General features: G+C 40.3%; 1 long non-coding RNA gene across 2 annotated transcripts in view; it reads left to right on the top strand.

Annotated features, from left to right (window-relative positions):
* The window catches only part of LOC146395564 (uncharacterized), a 184,578-nt gene that overhangs the window by 60,840 nt on the left and 104,275 nt on the right, over positions 1-19,463 (top strand). The window contains exon 3 of one of the 2 annotated variants that reach the window (XR_014831370.1): positions 4,491-7,923. The exons of the other annotated variant lie outside the window; for it this stretch is intronic. This is a non-coding gene — a long non-coding RNA (uncharacterized LOC146395564). Of the gene's footprint in view, positions 1-4,490; positions 7,924-19,463 lie in introns of those variants that run through there. 2 annotated transcript variants of the gene reach the window in all.

Raw genomic sequence — 19,463 nt, 5'->3', positions numbered from 1 at the left:
ATCCAAGCTGGCAAGGCCTAAGTGCTTTAGCTTTTAAGGGGTGGGGGGAAAGGGATGTGTGGTTGAAAAACAAATAGCCAACAATGCCCCCACCTTAGGAAGCAGCTTTTAATATTTTTAAAATGTGGAGTTCCCGTTGTGGTTCATTAGATTAAGGACCTGATGTTGTCTTTGTGAGGATGCTGCTGGTTTGATCCTAGTCTCGCTCAGTGGATTAAGGATCTGGCATTGCCGTAAGCTGTGGCATAGGTGGCAGATGTAGCTTGGATATGGTGTGGCTGTGGTGTAGGCCATAGCTGCAGCTCTGTTTCGACCTCTGGTCCAGGAACTTCCATATTATACCACAGGTGCAGCCAAAGAAAGAAGAACTTTTTTTTTTTTTTTTTTTTTAATGTTAAGGGCAGATCGTGAGGACTTTTGAGGGGAAGAGATGGTTGCCCTCTCCACACATCTCTTCTCCGCCCATTTCCAAGTTTCTGCTACAGATCCCTGTGGAGGGGTGTGAGGAGGGGGCCGTGTGACTGGGGAGTGGGCATCCTAATTGGGGTCACTTGTGACTCAGGAGGAATTTTTGCCTGGGTGTTAATGGGCTTTTTAAAAACTGATTTTTCTGAGGCAAAGAGAGGCTGGGTCCAGCAAGAGGAGCTGGGGGCCGCACAGAATCAAAGACCAGGGCACGGGGGCCAACAGGGAGAGGAGACGGCAGACACACAGGAAGGCACAACCCCAGCCAAATGAGGCAGAGCCCAGAGGACCTGCACCAAGTTGAAGAAGCCAGAGCAGCCCAGACGGTGTTTGCACCCAGAAGTCACAGAGCTTGGACATGAGGCTAGCAGGAAATGGCTCAGCCACTCCAGAAAATGAAGGTCTGCCTTGGGATAAGAGGATGGAAATTCCCAATAGACCTGCATGGTGACCTTCACCCCTGCGGCAACCCCTGGACCCTCCCAGAGAAAAAAGGCAACAGGGCGCTCTGTCAGAGGCTGCCAAACACCTGGCTGACTGGGAATGGGGCTGCGACCTCCCCCAACCCCCACCTCATGATGCAGAATTTCTCACTACCTCCAGCTGAGAACAGGAGGTCAGTGACAGCATGTGCAGGAGAACAGGGAGTGGGGGCCATCGTCTTCAGTGAAGAAATTCCCCATTTTGCCCTTGGAAAACCAGGGAAGCAATGAACAAGGGCCTTTCCTGGGAGAAACTTGCATCTGATGGGGAGGGCCCTTGCGGGGCTTGCTTGACTCTTAGAATCACACTAAGATGCTGGAAGTTGGGAGTAGAAGGAAGACAGGCTAAAGAAAGCCTTTTAAGTCAAAAATTAAAGCTGAATTAAAACAGAAATGCTTCTGCAAGAGCTATTGATGTCCTAAAATCAAGCAGCTGGGAAGTGAAAGACTGAGTCTTTCCCAAACTTCTGGAGATTGGGGGAGGGGAGGGGAGGGGTTACCACACCAGAGGCCACACCTGAGATGGGCTGGGGGTGGACTGTGGTGGAGTGAGGCCGAGGACACAGGCCAGGGTGGGGGAGGGGAGCCTCCTTCAGACCTGGCCCTGAGTGTCTCTCACACCTCACCCTTGAGGATACACATCTTCTGCCCAAACTGAACCCTACACAGGCCATGTATTCGAACTTTCTGAAGTGCTCTGCTATTAGGAGATGAGCATTGCTCTCCTCATCCCAGCTCTGGGTCATAAACTTGCAAAATGTGCAGAGTGAAGTTCCCATGAGTTTGCCCGCTTCCAGAAATGCTCTCCTCCTCATTGTTGCTTAGAAATTCAGAGTTGTGTTGATGTTATAAAGTAGCAACTGTGACTGTTCTCTCTCTCTCTGAGAGTAGACACGCATACATAGTCTTCTTCATATTAAACTATCTTAGTATATTATCAGTCAGAATTGAGTCCTGGATGGTAAAGAACTACAGTTTCAGACAACTTGAAAAGGCGATAATTCAATGACAAATTCCAGCCACCTTCCCACAGCAACCTCAACTCAAGATAGACATCTGATCTATGAGTCCCATAGGCCTCAGCCTTAGGGTTTTGGGTCTCTTTTTGCTGGTCCCAAGTGAGAAAGCTGCCTGAGCCAGCATTCCAGTCTTACCAGAACGCGCCCTCTAGTGGCTCTCTAGAGCAGGTTCTTTTAGTTTCCAGCGCACCAAATTTAGAAATAGGTAACTCCAAAGACAACTAAGGAGTTACATCTCTTTTAATTCTTCTGTCGATAATGATGATTACTAATTTTTTGAACACGTAATACTTACAAGATCCTAGAGGCATTAATTCTCACAATTGTCTCCAAATTTACAAATAAGAAATGGAGACACAGGTTACCTAATGTGTCAGGATTGCACAGATAGTCATGGAGCAGAATGACTGACTCTACACAGCCTTGTCCTAGAGCCCAGGCCCCAGAATTGCCTTTTCCTCCCGTCCTAAGCCACGTGTAGGGTCCAGGATCTGTTGCCAGTGTCACTGCATCAGTCATTCAGCCTTAAACAGAGGGCCACTGAATGGATTCTGTAACAAGCAATTGGATTTCTTTGTGAATCATCACTTTAGACAAACTTGTAGCCGTATTTACTGTTAAAAGTTGGTTCACTTTACAAGGTAAGCTGCCTGGACAAGGTTCTGGGCTTGATTTTGCTACTATACCAAAAAGCATTTCAAACTAGCTTCTATTCTTCAGATTCCTCATATCTAAAATGTAAGTAGCACATTATTCTTACTTTTCCCTCTCACAGATTGTAAGTTCTATAGACAAATTTAACAGATCTTTCAGTTTTTGAAAGACATTCTATTAAATAAAAACCTAAAGCTACTTTTTCTCCTGTTATTTGGAGAGTTAGTTTTCTGAGATTTAAAAGTACACTGGCTTGGAAGCCAAAAAGAATCAGGCTTGCATCTGGTTCTGCTTTTTAGCAGTGGTCTGACCTGCGTAGACACTCGACATTTCTGGATTCCAGTTTCCTGGTTAAATGAAGGAATTTAACCAGATGAATTTTAAGCCTCCTGCTAGTTGGAATATTAGGTGATGGTGGGTTTTGAGAGCAAAGATATAAAAATATACCCCCATGATAAAAGATGTTGATAACTTGGTTCATAGGCTGTACCACAGCCTATGGCACCACATGGTGTACCTTCTAGGTCTGGATAAGTTAAGATCATTATTATCTAGATCTCTGTGTGAGATGTGCTGGCTGGCTTGGGATACTCAATAAGGAATCTTAAGGTGAAAATGAAATCTCTGTATCCAATATCTGAGTGGTTCATATGAACAAAAATAGAGATACTATTCCAGTCTAAGACTAAAGTACTGTTGTGCACATGGCCACACACTTTGTTCTATTATCTGTGTACCATGGAAACCCACAGTGTATGAGTAATAATATAGGTGACCCATGCTCTTTCAAAGGAGTTTTCTTTTTCTTAATCTGAGTCACAGTCAACCTCCTCTGAAAAGCCCAGGCTCAGAAATATGTGGCTGTCCATGGTTAACCTTTATAGAGTGTGTGTAAGTACATGAAGTCAGGAATAGAGTTTCTCCTGAAACCACGAAAGAGCAGGGTGAGGCCTGGGTTGCAGGAAGGAAGAGGAGAATATTTGTATTGGAGGCTCTTGCAGACCATGTAGTAAGCAACCCTATTTGCTTGGTTTGCAAGTGGTCAGCTTTTATAAGGATTATTTTTTAAGTCAAGTTATATCAGATCAATTTAAATGACTGGAATCAAAGGAAGCATTTTCTGGTACAGGAAGCAAGGTCAAACTTAACCTGTGGTTGAAAGATGCCAGAAAATCAGCCAGGCATTAAGTGTTCGGGTGCCCAGGAGAGGGCAGCATCACTGAGTTTTCAGTTGCCAACAAGAGAATCCAACCCTAGCTTGGTTAAGCTGAGGAATCCCAGAATCCTTGCAAGGGTTAAAAACCTAGGCTCTGAGGTTTTTAGACAGCCAGGAAATGGCCAGGCCTGCAGGCTCCTTCCCCAGAATGCTTCCACACAATTCATCCTTTTGTTTTCCCAGTTTCAGATTCAAACTGTTGTGTGACGCACCTGATTGGTGGAGCCTGGGTCACATGCTCTACCTCTGTTGCAAGGGAAGCTGGGAAATGAGGTTGGTTCTTCTATAAAGAAAGCTGTCTCTTTCTTTTAAGGGGTAGGGGATCCTTCAAACCAAATGTATTATTCTGGTTCTTGGCACTCTCAGCTGGGATGATTCAAGAGTTCCATGAAAAACTACTCTAATTATAAAGGTGTGGACAGCAATAAGGAAAACCAACAAGTTCTCCAGGGCCAGCAGCAGTCAGAAGCTGTTAACATCTCCAGAGCTAAAGGACAGGAAGCTGTCAGTGCAATGTGGTAAAACCTGTAGCAGTAGGCATTGTAGCCCCATAAAGAGGAAAGCAGCCACCATCAACTCATGTCTTGGCATTAGGAGAGCTGGGGAAATAAATGCCCTCCTTCCTCTCTGCTTCCACTTTTCAATCTCCTGCAGGTGTCTCCGATTGACTGAACACAGTTGGAAGCTAGCAGTCCAGGGAGCCCATGATGCAGTCCTTGGATGATGTTCTTTCAAGGTAGAGATTGGACATGTAGGGTCAAATGGAAACTCTCCAACACTTAGGAAGGGAAATCAAAGGTGGGGATTGCCTCACCAACATTGTTGAGAAAAAAAAATCCTACAAAGTTAAGGGAAAGGGGCCCAAATAACTGTCAGCAAACAAATATTTCACTCTTTCCTTTCCAGTTTGGATGACTTTCATTCTTTTTCTTGCCTGATTCCTGTGGCAAGGGTTTCTAGTACTGTGCTGAATAGAAGTGGGGAGAATGGACATCCTTGTCTTGTTACTAATATTAGAGAAGGGGCTTTTTACTTTTTAATCACTGAGTATAGTATTAGCTGTGGGCTTTTAACATTTAAAATTTATGTTGAGGTACTTTCCTTCAATATTTAATTTGCTGAAAGTTTTTAATTGTGAAAAGATGCTGAATTTTGTCAAGTGCTTTTTAATGCATTAATTTAAATGTTCATTGATTTTTATCCTTCATTCTGTTAATATAATGTATCACATTTATTGATTTGCATATATTGAACCATCCTTCCATCCCAGGGATAAATCTCACTGATCATGACTTTTAATGGGCTCTTGAATTCAGTTTGCTAGTATTTTGTTGAGGATTTCTACGTCTATGTTCATCATGGGTACTTGCCTATAATTTTCTTGTAATGTCCTTGGTCTGGTTTTGGTATGAAGAAGTGCTGGCCTCATTAAATTGAGTTTAGAAGTATTTCTTCCTTTTCAGTTTTTGGAAGAATTTGACAATCTTAGTATTAATTCTTTAAATGTTTGATAGGATTCACTATTGAAGATGTCTGGTCCTGAGAATTTATTTGTTGGGAGATTTTCTTTAATATTACTGATTCAATCTCCTTGCTCCTAAAATCTGATCAGATTTTCTATTATTTCATGATTCAGCTTTGGTATGTTATATGTTTTAGGGAAATTATTCATTTCTTCTAAGTTATTTAATTTTTATAACTGTTCATAGTAATCTCTTATCATTTTATGTATTTTTATGGTATTATTTGTAATGTCTCCTTTTATTTATAATTTTATTTGAGTTTGCTTTCTCTTTTTCTTAGTATAGATAAAGTTTTGTCAATTTTGTTTTTTTCAAAAAATTAACTCAATTTTATTTATCTTTTCAGTTGTCTTTCTAGTCTCTATTTAATTTATTTCTGCTTAATCTGTTATTTCTTTCCTTCTGCCAACTTTAAGATTAGTTTGTTCTTTTTCTTTCTAGTTTCTTAAGTCATAAAATTAAGTTGTTTATTTACAATCTTACTTCTTCACATAGGCATTTCTCACTATAAACTTTTTTCTTAGAACTCCTTTTGCTACATCCCCTAAGTTTGGTAAGTTGTATTTCCATTTTTGATTATCTCAAGATATTTTTAAATTTCCCTTTTGATTACTTCTCTGATCCATTAATTGTTTACGAGTGTGTTTTTGCTTTATTGCATTTTGTTTGTTTTTTGCCTTTTAGGGCTTCACGTGTAGCATATGGAAGTTCTCAGGCTAGGAGTCAAAGCAGAGCTGCAGATGCCAGCCTACACCACAGCCATAGCAATGTAGGACCCTAGCTGAGTCTGTGCACTACACCATAGCTCATGAGAACACCAGATCTTTAACACACTGAGTGAGGCCAGGGATGGAACCCACATCCTCATGGATACTAGTCAGGTTCATAACCCACTGAGGCACAATGTGAATTTCCAGGAGTGTGTTTTTTAATTTCCACATTTTGGTAAATTTTCTAGTTTTCCTCCTGTTATTGATTTATAGTTTTATACCATTGTTTGTAGAAAAGATTCTTGATATTATTTTGATTATCTTAAATTTGTAAGATGCATTTTTGTGAACTAACGTATTATCTATCTTGGAGAACATTATGTGTGGTATTTGGGAAGAATATATAGTGCCATTGGGTAGAATGCTCTTTATATGTCTGTTAGTTTCATTTGGTGTAAAGTGTAGCTGAAGTTCATTATTTCCTTATGGATTTTCTGTCTGGGTGGTCTATCCATTGTTGAAAGTGGGGTATTAAAGTCTCCTATTATTACTGCTTTTCTTGTCTATATTCCTTCAGTTCTGTTGACTTTGAATATCTGGTAGAGAACTCCAGAGTCAGTTCTGAGCCCTGAGGATTGGAAAGGGATGCTATCATAAAATGCTTTGAAAGGAGAATTCATCATCTTGGGTGGAGCTGGGTGTTAATGCAGTGTCATTCCAGATATCCTAATGACAATAAATGGGGCCTAGACCAAGGAAGCAGTAATAAGAATGGGGTGAAGGGATGGATTTAAGAGCTATGGATTTATGGCCATCAGTCATATGTGCTACAGTCCTTAGCAAATAATAACTTAGCAGGGAAGGGGTCAGAAAAAAATTTGGATTTTGTGACTAGGAGAATTTTGATGTCATCAGTAGAAACAGAGAAGTCAGGAAGAAAAACTAGCTAGGAAAAGGATATGCTGACAGTTATTGTTGAGGTTACAAATGTAATCTTTTGCAGAAAGATGCATGGTTCCTGCTTTTAGGAGACATAACTGGGCAAAAAAGTTGGAGATGGTAAATGCCATCTGAGTGATATCCACCAAGGTTCAATGGGAGTCTAGAGGAGATGGAATGCTTTACAGCTGGAAGAGTCAAGGAAGGCTGCATCATCAAGATAGAATTCAATCCGGGCCTTGAAGAGTAGGCAGGACATTGATGGATACATATTTAAAGATGACATGGGAGAGCCAATGAGTCATATGTAGTAAAACTGTACATTGCATATAATCAAAAACCTTCAATTCCACCTACAATTATACACTTTAGAGAAAATATGACTTTTATATGTAAGGATCCATACACAAAAAATGTAGTGAGGAAAACTGAAATCTTTCTACGTGTCCATCCACAGGAAAATTGATAAAGCATGGTGTTTCATACAATAGAATGCTACATACCTGTTAAATTAAATGAAGCAGCACTTCATGTATCATCATGGGTATATTATAAATATATTAATAATGAAAGAAAAGAGTGTATTTACCAGACTCCCATCAGAAATCGTGGTACTCTTGGAGTTCCCGTCGTGGCGCAGTGATTAACGAATCCGACTAGGAACCATGAGGTTGCAGGTTCGGTTCCTGCCCTTGCTCAGTGGGTTAACGATCCGGCGTTTCCGTGAGCTGTGGTGTAGGTTGCAGACACGGCTCGGATCCCGCGTTGCTGTGCCTCTGGCGTAGGCCGGTGGCTACAGCTCCGATTCGACCCCTAGCCTGGGAATCTCCATATGCCGCGGGAGTGGCCCAAGAAATAGCAACAACAACAACAACAAAAGACAAAAGACAAAAAAAAAAAAAAAAAAAAAAGAAATCGTGGTACTCTGATATCCAATGAAGAGACTATATCCAGAAGTGTGGATGGAGAAATGGAATTAGTGGGTTGGTAAAATACTGTGGAACTAGTAACAAAGGGAAGGTTTTACCACTTCTATGCTTGAAGTAATAAAGGGAGGGGTTGAGGTTAGTGGACCCTGGTTAGAGATGAAGCCATAGAAGAGAGCCTGCTGGAAGCTGTTATTGTCAAAAAATGGATCCAGGCATGCAGCCAGCCAGAGAGATAGCAGAGGGGAAAGATACTTATATGTGTGAGATTCTTAGAGCTGCTATAACAAATTACCAGAAACTTAATGGCTTAAAACTTAAAATGTATTGAGATAATGATTATGAAGTTTGGACATCCTAACTGGGTTTTAAAGACTGAAAATCAAGGCATTAGCAGGACTGCATTCTTTCTAGAAGTTCTAGAGAACACTCTTGCCTTTTTGCAGCTTCTAGAAGCTGCCTGCATTCCTTGACTTGTGGTCCTTTCTTCTATCTTCAAAGCCTGAAGTGTAGCATCTTCCAATCTCTCTCTCTCTTGCTCTGACTCCTTTACCTTCCTCTATGAGGACCCCTGTAGTTACATTGCACCCACCCAGAGGATCCAAGATAACCTTGCCATCTCAAGATCCTTAACTAGTCACATCTGCCCCCTTTGCTGTATAAAGTAACATATTCACATGTTCTGTGGAATAATAGTACATGGGCACCTTTGGAAGTTCTTATTCTGACCATAATTTCATGTTTTCTCTTCTGCCACTCTCCCATCTCCTCTTGTTGCTTTCCAATGGATAAATCCAACCAGCAGCAGAGAGCAAGAAAGCCTTAGGTTGCAATCCATGGTGGTCACATTTTTGGACATAGTCAGAGAGGAGAACAGAGAACAGAATTGGGTGAGGCCTTGGGAACTAACCACTTGAAAACCCTAGTTATATAATGACATGCATAGTATGAAATCATTTATACCAATTGGAAAACTTAGGGAACATTTAGAACAGTGCTCCATGCTGTCAATGGTTATACATGGGTGGTAATAATAATATTTTCTAAGATAATCTTTTTATGGTAGAATAAATTTAAATATACAAAAATTATGAGAAGAGTACAGATAGTTCCCATTTACCTATACCCAGCTTCCATTATTATTAACATCTTAAGTAATATGGCACATTTGTCACAAAATAATGAATAGCCATTGATGCATTATTGTTAACTAAAGTCCAAAGGTTTTTTTTTTTTTTTGAGATTTCTTTGTTATTCCTTAAGGTCCTTTTTATGCTTCAGGATCCAGCTAGGATATCACATTACATTTAGTCATGTCTCCTTAGGCTCTTCTTTGTTATGGCAATATCTCAGACTTCTCTTGTTCTTGATCAATAAAGCATTTTATTTTATTTTTTTATTTTATTTTTTTGTTTTTTTAGCTATTTCTTGGGCCGCTCCCGCGGCATATGGAGGTTCCAAGGCTAGGTAGGGGTCGAATCAGAGCTGTAGCCACCGGCCTACGCCAGAGCCACAGCAATGCGGGATTCGAGCCATGTCTGCAACCTACACCACAGCTCACAGCAACGCGGGATCGTCAACCCACTGAGCAAGAGCAGGGACCGAACCCGCAACCTCATGGTTCCTAGTCAGATTCATTAACCACTGCGCCACGACGGGAACTCCGGCAGCCAATAAAGCATTTTAAAAGTGCAAGGAAATCACAAACATGAGACACTAGTTACCTCTGGGGAGGCTGTGAGTTGTGAGGGCCATAGGGTCAGGAGAGGGTACACAGGGGCTTCTGATACATCTGTCATGTTTGATCTCTTTAAAGAGATGTGAAGCAAGTGTGTGACGCAATATATACAATTGATAGCTTTGGGCAGAGGTTAAGTTTATTATTCTGTTTTATTCTTTTTTATTTCTTTGAAATAATTCAGAGTCAAGTAAAAAATTTGAGGGGTTGAGGAGAAAAATACCATGTGGAGGAAGGAGTGTGAGAAAAGCAGGGAGAAGGTGGCCGTGGTCTAAGGACTGGACTTGGGTAGGTGGAACTGAGCTCAGGGTTGGCACATGCTCCTTGAGGGACACATGGCTGGAAATGCAGACTTTGGACCTATTGTGGATGCTGCTGATGGAAGGTGAATCAAAGAGCTTTATCAACTGAGCATCACCAACAGCTTTGGAGCAGCAGAGTGGGGTGAGCAGGACTAATCTTTGGGACATGTGGAAGTTGCATTGGGGAAAAATTTAAGGAGTCAACTCAGCTAGGAGAATGGTACGGATATCCAGGTTGTAATGATAAGACAGCACATACTTCTTGCTGACTCTTCCAATGCTCTGTGTATTATCTGATTTCATCCTCTTAACAACCCATTGAGGTAAGTGGTATTACCAACTTTCATTTGCAGAGGAGGAAACTGAGCCACATAAAGGTTAAAAAACATCTGAAGGTCATAAGCCTGGGATCTGGGGGCACTGGATGGGGATGCAGCCAGGTTTCCTCTAGCAGACATGAACTGTCTGTTCCAGCCCTGGGCTCATAGCCACCGGAAGAAGCAAGGAAACCCAGGAATTAGGGATAAGAAAGAAATGGGTATAGGAGAATTAGTGGCTTCAAGCCTGGGAGACCAGAGGATATTGTTACGCAGAAAGAAATTTTAAAAATCAGGAGGAAGAGCTGAATTGAGGAGTTGGCTAGGAAGAAAGTTGTGTGTGAGGGACTGAAGAAAGGTCAAGCAGGCAGCTGTAGAAGTGGGGACCAGCTACTCTGGAGTATGAGCGTTAAAGCTGAGTGCGCCCGCCAGAGCTCTCTCTTTAGGGAGGCAAGGAAGAGGGAAGACCAAAAGGCAGGAAGCAATCAAAACTGTAAAGATAGAAATGGTTTTATAAACTTGGTTCATTAAATATTTAGTAGACTTTTTACTTAAGTATGCTATTTCCTCCCACCTCGGTTTTGGGCAAGCCTGGCTGAGAGGTAGCTTGTTCTTTCCTTTTACAACTTTTTCCGCTCATGGAAGGAGTTCTTTGCTTGGTGTGGTTTCTAGAAGGATGAAAGAGCATCCCTTTGCCCCAACTTATTTCCATCTCGTGTATATTATTACTTCCAATTTGGCCTGGCACTTTTCACTTTCATTTAAAGGGAATAGCACTCCATTTCTGGTCAACATTTTTAGTTTATGCAAACTATGACTATTTCAAGGTGAGATAACAAATAGAAGTTGAAATAACTTAAAATGTAGTGTGTTGCAGGCAAAACATTGTTGACTTTTGACTTTGCACACTTTTGATGTCAGAGTGAAATTGCTATCTTAGGTGCTTTTTTTTTTTTCTTTTGTCACCATGAGGAGATAGTGGGGAAGGGACTCTGTGGCTTTCTTTGCCCTACAGTACTTCAAAGTTGAGTGTTACGGAGACCCATTTTAAAACACAGTAAGGAATAAATTCCTTTAAAATGTTTGACTGCCAGTTGGTGAATCTATGTATAACATATCAGATTATTATAAAACAAACTTTCTGCTAAATATGTTGTAAAAAACATTTATTGCAAAACTCCATAAGGAGGTTATGAAATGCAAGTCAGAATCAGGTAAGAGCCTATTTCTTCAGGTATTTCTGAAGATATCTAAAAAGAGTTGGGGGAGGAAAGTGTTGATATAAAGCTGAACCCTTGTTGGAATTCTCGTCATGACGCAGTGGAAATGAATCTGACTAGGAACCATGAAGTTGTGGGTTGGATCCCTGGCCTTACTCAGTTGGTTAAGGATCAGGCGTTGCCATAAGCTGTGGTGTGGGTCGCAGACAAGGCTTGGATCTGGCATTGTTGTGGCTGTGGTGTAGGCCTGCAGCTGTAGCTCCAATTAGACCCCTAGCCTGGGAACCTCCATATGCTGTGTTGTGGCCCTAAAAAGCAAAAAATAAATAAATAAATAAAGCTGAAGCCTTGTTGTTGTTTTCATAAGAAAGGAAGATTTATAGAATGTCATTTATCAGTCAGATCACTGATATGCTATATAGAGTTGCATGGCATAAAGGAGAAGGGAAGCCAGGAGTGGAAGAAATGTTATACCAGGAGTTAGGAGACCTGGTTCCACCCCTAAACTGCTACAGCCCTAGACAAACCCGGATCATCTGCTCCCACCCCATAGATCCCATTATTACTGATCTGGGTTGAAGTCTAAGCTCCACATGTTCAAAAGCACTTCCCAGGTGATTCTATGAGGCACCCAGGGTTGAGAGCCATTGCATACAACCCTAAGTTGGTATCTCCTACCCACTGCTATTTGTTGGGAGAGGAAAGGTAGGGCAGCCAGTCCTTATTTTAAGAGAAATTAAAGCAGAGTTGAGGGGGGAACAGAGTGGACATTCAGTTGACTCTCAATATCCGTTTCACTCAAATGCTTAGCCTAAGCCAAGTAGGGGACTCTCATTCTCCTGGCTGGTGGTGGTTTCAAGGTGAAGTACATGACCCAGTTCTGGTGGATGAGACATGAGAATGCTGCTGCTGCTGCCGGTTGGGGGTCAGGGGTGTACTGGGAAAGGTCTTTCTCACCTGAAAGTCCCAGAAGGAGATATTCTCACTTTTTCCTTATGACATTTTGTCTGAATATGATGCTTTGTTCCATTAAAGGTATCTGGCTCCCTGCCTGTGGAGGGAGTAGACATCAAAGCTCAGAGGACCCTGGGTCTTGATGACATTGTTAAAGCCACTATATCAACCTTCCCTGGACCCATCCTACTTCTGAGATTTTACATAATCAATATTTAAAGCCACATTGATTTAGATTTTGTTAGCTCTAGGCAAACACATCCTACATGGAGTGAAAGAGTTCTTTCCTGACATAAACACAAAGGAGAGTTTTCTGATATGACCCTCCCTGGAGTCAGCCCAGTCTTTGTATGACTTTGGTAAAGGCCAAATCTAGGTCCTAGAATCATAGTATGACAGACTTAGCCATATTATGCAGACTCCCCCTCCCCCTGCTTTACTTTTGCTTTTTAGGGCCGTACCCACAGCACATGGAAGTTCCCAGGCTAGGGGTCAAATCAGAGCTGAAGCTGCTGGCCTACACCACAGCCACAGAAATGCTGGTTCCGAGCCGCATCTGCAACCTACACCACAGCTCATGGCAAGGCTGGATCCTTAACCCACTGAATGAGCCCAAGGATTCAATCCTCTTCATGGATACTAGTCAGGTTCATTACTGCTGAACCACAGTGGGAACTCCAGACTGCCAATTTTTGCTGAATAGGTAAGAACTAAAGAGCTAATATGACCTTTCTAAGGCCATACAGCAAGGTGATGACATGGCTATGTCTAGAAAACCCCAAAGATGCTGTTTAGTAAAACTCAATTAGAAAGGTCACACCACACCACACTTGTAATATACAGCTAGTTCTTTTATATCCTCCACATGTACCATAATGCTTTGTGCTCAGTACACACAGCGGTACCAAGAATGTTTCTCACCGAACTCAAAAAGTATAAAATAGGGTGTTCAGGTTATCAAATTATTATGGGATCTTGCTGTGTTAGAAGGGTTTCAGTCTGAGAAATGCAAATTTGCCAATCAAGAGAAATTAGGTAACTGATCAAATTCCTTTTGCTCCTTATCATAAGCCACCAGACCTGGTTGAACCTGTGCTTTACCATGAAGCAAAGTGAGCGTCAGCCCCCTTCACATGATTTTTCAGAAATATGAACAATTCACATGACCTTCCATGTCTTCCCATCATAAACATGACACTCTGAATTTAGATCTTCCTTCCTTCGCTTTGCCTACGGCTCTGTTGGTTAGTAAAATGAGAATAGGTCTGGGAGGGTGATCTCAAATCTATGCTTCTTATGTGGAGGGAGGAGGACCCCTGTATAGTCCCCCAGGAGAAAATATGGCCTCAAGAACAGACTTAACCTGAGAGTAAAAAAGAAAAAGGTATAGCAGAAATCCAGTTTCATGGGGCATCTATTCATTTAATTCTGCCTGGGAAACTTTGGGTGAAGTAGTTTATAAGTACCGTTAAATTACTTTGCCTTAGTTTGGATGACTTTTTTTTTTTCCCTCTAGAATATTCACTGAATGTTAGCTGAGCCTAAAAATGGAACTGGCTATCGTCAGAGTTCCACTTACCATGATTGGGTAGCAAATTATATCAAAACTTAGTGGTATCAAACAACGAGTTTTTATGATCTTGGATTTTTATGGGTCAGGAATTTGGACAGAGTACAGCAAGTCTGCGGCCTTAGCTGGAAAGCTCACTATCACACTTGAAGGCTGGAAGGCTTGTTCATTTACAGATCTGGGAGTGAAAGCTGGCTGTTGGCTGGGAGCATCAGTCTTTCCCACATGGGCTGACTGGGGCTTCCTCACTGTGTCCATACAAGTGTCCTAAAAGACAGAGCCAGGCAGAAACTGTATCCTTTTTTGATGACCCAGCCTGGGAAATCACTTCCGACATATTCTATGGAGCAGAGCAGTCAAAAGCCCGCCCAGGATCAAGGGGAGGGGACACAGACCCACTGCTTGAGTGAATGGCAAGGTCCTGGGAAAGCAAATGGGACTGGAAACTGTTTTGGCTTTCTGAGAAAATAAAATCTGCTACGGTTAGTTTATTATGGTCATGGGATTTTTATCTTCTTTTGAAATGAAAATTTGAAATTTCGTCTTTTGGCTATAGAGAAATCCCTCGATTTGTCTATATCTCATTTAACTGAAAAGTTGTTTTAATAAAAATGTGTGAAGAATATGGATGGATCAGTCCAAACCTGTTTCTAGTGTAATTCCAAATGTAGGCACTTCAAGGACATCTTTAAAAACAATGGAAGATATATTAAATCTACCTCTATAGAATATTGTTGTCAAGGTAATTAAGCATAAAATGCTCAGAAATGAGCTGGATCCTGATGTTGTCTTAGACCTTCTAGATTTAAGTTTCCTAACTCTGAAAGGTAACACCTGGTTCTGTCCCCTTCATAAATTTGCAAGACACTGTTTTGTGGTGGAAAGACTGGGAGTTAGAGTTTGGAATTAAACTTGACTCACTGCCCAAATCTGTTTTTTTTTTTTTTTCAAAGCAGACAACTTTTTTTAAAAAAACTTTTTAAATTGAAGTATAGTTGATTTACAATGTTGTGTTAGTTTCAGGTGTACAGCAAAGTAATTCAGTTATACATATTATTTTCCATTATAGATTATTACAAGAAATTGTATGTAATTCCCTTTGCTATACAGTCAGTTCTTGTGTTTATCTGTCTTATATATTGTAGTGTGTATATGTTAATCCCAAACTCCCAATTCATCCCTCCCCCCACTTTGTAACTATAAATTTGTTTTCTATGTCTGTGAGTGTGCTTCTGTTTTGTAAATAAGTTCATTTGTATCATGTTATAGAGTCCACATATAAGTGACATCAATATTTGTTTTTTGTTCCTTGTCCAGAGTCTAGAATAAGGCCTCTAATAGAAACTACCACCTGGCGATACAAGAGAATGCCTATAAATAAGCAACACAGGTAGGCTTCTATTGTTAGAGTTGTATCATGAGACCAGCTGTGATGATGGCTAAGAGGCAAAATGTAGGTTGTCATTTTGTGCAGCATAAACCCTGCAGAGGATTTTTGTATTATTGTTGTTATACCCAATTTGGAAGCTCTCACCTTTCTGAGAAGTTTTGAAATCTGGTGCTGATGATATTTATCCAATAAAAGAGTTAAAAATATCGACTTATCCAGTTTGGGAAATTTTACCAGTGGGTCTGAAGTTGGATCTGTAATACCCCTGCCCCTGATGCATCAGATGAACTCAAGGTGGACATTTGAGATCTGCTAAGAAGATCCCTAGGGGAACTGAACCCTTGGTAGTAAAGTCCCTGGCATGGAATTCTGCTCCATAACAGGCACTTGGAAGAGCTTCCCCTGCAGAGTCTGCAGAGGATATCAGAACATCTGCACACCTAGGAGAGGAAGTGGGAGCAGGGAGGGGGGATGCCTAATGGAAGGTCTGTCTTCAAGGGAGTCTATTAGACTCTTCACAGTCTTGGGTTTAGTGGGTGTGAGAATTTGTCTATAGTATCAATTAGGGAAAGCCATTTTTGGCTAATATAGTAGGAAAATTACTCAGGACTTAATTTTTATTTAAAAGATCAAATAGTTAAAGAACAAAACACACTTTGCAGAGGACCAATTTATATGTCAAGCATCCTTAAAATAGGCTGCTCAAACCTTTAATGATAGGCTTCTGATTCTTTTTACCCCATGATGGATTTGATATTCCTAAAAGAGACCTGCAGCGGTAAGCTGGCTGTGGATACAGCTGACCCATAGTGCAGAGTGACTTTCTGGAGAAAATGTTTGCACTAATGTCAGGGAGTTGCCACTGAGTGAGACATTGACAAGAGATTAGAAGTAGGGAGTTCCTGTTGTGGTGAGCGGTAAAAAATCTGACTAATATCCATGGTGCAGGTTAGATCCCTGGGCTCACTCAGTGGGTTGAGGATCCTATGTTGCCATGAGCTGTGGTGTAGGTCACAGATGCAGCTTGGATCCCGACATGCTATGGCTTTAGTGTAGCCTGGTAGCTGTAGCTCCGATTGGACCCCTAGCTTGGGAACTTCCATGTGCCCTGAGTGCAGCCCTAAAAAGGAAAAAAAAGTCAGAAGTGATTTATCTTACTTTCTTTGGGAAGCATATTTCTGAGGCAGTCTTGGAGAACTCGGGAATGGGCTGTATTTAAGGAATCGTTTTCAGTCTGTCACCTAATCTTGCCTTCCTCCATCCCTCAACATATTCTTACCTCTGTAATTTTTAAAGTTTTAACATTTTTTGTTGAGATATTTTCCACTTGCACTGTTTAACAGACAAAGCTGTATCATTTGAGTAATTTTCCGTATTTGCTTTTCTTCTCTTTATCCATACATCATATTCTGGAATAAAGATACTGCTGATTACTTTTCCAACTTAAAAAAATCCCCATTAATTTCTTTATATTTGCCTTCACTACCGACATTTCCTGCTTCAATATTATTTATATAATTGAATACATATGAAACATAAATTGAATTTATGGAATTTAAAATAATATTCAGTTTATTATTCTTCATGTATTTCATTTTTATATTTTAGTTTCTTTTTAAGTCTATTTTAACCTCCTCCAGGATTTGAGGATTAGTAAGCGGTATTTAAATTATGCATGCATATCACATTAGAGTTTCCCTTGTCAGACTGACCTAGAAAAAGACACAGTAATTCTTACTCTGCCCTCTGGTGGAGGCAATTGAGTACACATTTCCTTTCTAGCCTTGTCTACTCTGTAGCAGATAAATAATTATACATGACACATAGTAAGCATTACACTGAGCACTGTGACAGGCATTGCATCAAGTCTAACAACAATCGAGGATTCTATTATAAGAAAATGGATGATCACAAAAGTCAGAAACTAGCATACAGAGGCAAGATTCAAATACAAGGATGTCCATATCCAAAGCTTATGCTCTTAGGCCAGGCTGCCTCCCACCCAATATCTTCAAAAAAGCAAATAGCCTAAGAACACTCTGCATTGGGCCTCTAAGAGCTATGTGCAAGTTGGAGCATAGGATTTGGTGTCAGAAAGACCCGACTTTAAGATCCATCCCTGCCTGTTTCTGTCTCCTTCCCTCTTTATTTAACATCTTTCAACCTGTGTTCTCTTCTACAACTTTTGATGAGGATAGTGATGGCCACATTTCAGAGGTCTTTGGTGAGAATTGAATGAAATAATCCCTAATCGCACAAGGTAAGGAACAAATGCATGTTTGGTCTGATGAATATAATCTTGTTAGAAAAATATTGTGCATGTCCCAAACTCAAGTTTGTCGGATACACTTTCTTTTGTTTCTTGTCTTATATATGATTTTCCTATAAATTTCAAATGCAGTTTTCCTGGTAAAAAGGGACTTTCAGTCTCTTGACATCTCATGGAACTAGTCTTGGGAACTCACTTTTTCCCCTCAGTGGGTCTAGTTTATGAGAGAGCTGCCCTTGTCTTCCTAGGAAGGGGCAGGTACTCAGGCTCAAATGAGAATATGGTCCCTGGACTTTGGTTTTCTTGTATATTATTCTATTCTCAGCCATTTAAGAATTTAGCTCTTAAGAAAATATATATGAGTTTATGAATTTAATTTTTTTTTTTTTTTGCAATTAGGTTGCTAATTTCCATCTGGCGCCAAATCTTGCTTGGCTAAAGGGCCTCACTGTGCTTGAAAAAGGGGTCACCATCAAATGAAAATGTTTTCAGTGACGGAGACAAGAATAGAATGGGGTGGTAGTAAGAATAGTACAGATCTTTTTAAATCCCTCAGAAACTCATGAAAAGTAAATTGCATAATTGAAAAAAATCCATAATGCTTGCAAGCATGTGGTGAGACAAGAATTTTTATGCCAGCGATTATGTAAATTAGCTTCATGTTGTGGACAGTAATTAGGAATTTGTAGTAATGGCTTTAAAGATGTTCATGAACATGTTTACTTTCAGAAATTTGCCCAAAAGAGAAACAAGCCAAGCTTTAGATAAAGAAATGCTCATCATAGCATTATTGATAACCAAAAAGTTAGAAGTGATCAAAGTGTGAACAATAGAGTATTACTTATATGAATTATTATATTTATAGTAAATTGAACAGTATATCCATTAAAAATATTGGTATGGAAGATAGCTTCAGAAAATATTCACAGCACAGTAATAGGTAGAAAAAGAAAACCAAAATACTGAACTATCTATACTGTAAACTATCCATCCCTCTCTCTCTATCTTCAAATTATACACACATATATCACATTATAAATACACTGTTTCCTTCTTATACCATTCTCCTTCTTCATAATCTAACGGAAATTTCTGTGACACTCTAGAGCTATTTTTTGCCTCTCATAGATCCTATAATTAAGAATGGATTGTACTTAACCAAAGCATTCCCACTACTGTTAGAAAGAAATTGGCACATTCGCAGTTTCATTTAACCTGTCATAGGTTCTTGGGCTACATAAGGAAAAGATATTGACAGCCAACAAAGGTATTAATTCAGAAATTATAGTTGGCTGTTTATTTCTAACTTAGATTATAATTCAGAAATTCTAGTTGGCTGTTTATTTCTTGAATTTTTTTTTTGGGGGGGGTCTGTTTTGCTAAAGAAGAAAGTTCTATACCTAGCTTTAATCTTCCCATGAGTCATTTTAAAAAGAGCCAAACTGTTCAACAATAAATCACAGTATTTTAATTCTATTATGTATCTTTTGCATTTTCAACTTTAGTGAGTTACTATTGACAAGTAATAAACTGCACATACGTAAAGTATGTAATTTGATACTTACATGCACACATGTACACAATGTGTGGTATTCGTTACCTATTGTATAACAAATGATTCCCCAAATTAGTGGCTTAAAACAACAAGCATTTGTTATCCCACAGTTTCTGTGGATCAGGAATTTGGGAGTGGCTTAGCTGGGTGGCTGGGGCTCAGGACCTCTCATGAGGCTCCAGCCAGGATGTTGAAGGGCTGCAGACAATTGAAG

Source organism: Sus scrofa, chromosome 16 (genome assembly GCF_054392235.1).
Source record: "Sus scrofa isolate SSC_HxYL_T2T_F1_AM1 chromosome 16, Sscrofa_HxYL_maternal_Yorkshire_Landrace_v2.0, whole genome shotgun sequence".
NCBI classification, from domain to species: domain Eukaryota; kingdom Metazoa; phylum Chordata; class Mammalia; order Artiodactyla; family Suidae; genus Sus; species Sus scrofa.
Note: the sequence above shows the minus strand (reverse complement) of the source record. Positions and strands in the feature narration are given on the sequence as shown.